The following is a 937-nucleotide window of genomic DNA, read 5'->3' on the forward strand; positions in this document are numbered from 1 at the left end:
GGGGGAGAAGAATCTGAGAGTATGTTGAAGATTCTGATCTCATCTTTCACTATTTCAATATTTATCTCTTTGTATTCTGAGTTTTCCTTTTGAGAGTTGTAATCAAACAGTGATTTTTAATAAAGACTAATGGTTACATTTATGAGATTAAGCTACTGTTCATATAGTTTGATGGATTGAAGCTTAACACATGTACAATATAATCCCTGCACTCCAAACGTCTGCTTCTTTCCCGTAACTATCACTTACTACCTCAGAGTCAAACGTAGTAAGCACTCCCAATACGACCATGGTATACTTCTCCTGTTTTTGTAGGTTTCAGACACAATGCATCAAGTCAATCAGAAGAAGTTAGAACCAAACAATCTGTTCAAGAAAAGACAATGAGTCACCAAATTCGAATCTCTATGAATCAAAACAGAAGTAACCAAATTTTCTCTATGAAGCTACCAAACGCAGATTTTGATACTACAGAGACTTGTGTAAGACAAATGTATAGATTTAAAACATTTAAATAATCCAAATCTACCTCTAGCTTCAGTTTTGAGTCCAAATGTGAGCGATGGTAAAACATTACTAAAGAACAACCTCTATACTCTGTTTTTGAACCCCTAAAAGAACTGTTGCACTAGTTGTAAAAACGTCTTTACCTTTAAATATAATTTAACATTACATTCAAAAAAAAAAAAAAGGTCATTGTTCATCCAGGCTAGTGCCAACATTAGATTAAAATTTTTGGTCTTCAATTTAATTATTCAAACAGGTCATTTCTTTATATGTATGATTTTTACTTAGTCCTCGAAGATCATTACAGAGAATACAAAACTAGTCTATGTCAATAACATCTGCAGTATAGTAACATAGTTGATGTCAAAATACACGGTAGAAGTATGATCCTTAATCAACAATAAATAAACACAAAGAAGAAAAAAAAAAA

This window comes from Camelina sativa, chromosome 13, assembly GCF_000633955.1.
Source record: "Camelina sativa cultivar DH55 chromosome 13, Cs, whole genome shotgun sequence".
Lineage (NCBI taxonomy): Eukaryota > Viridiplantae > Streptophyta > Magnoliopsida > Brassicales > Brassicaceae > Camelina > Camelina sativa.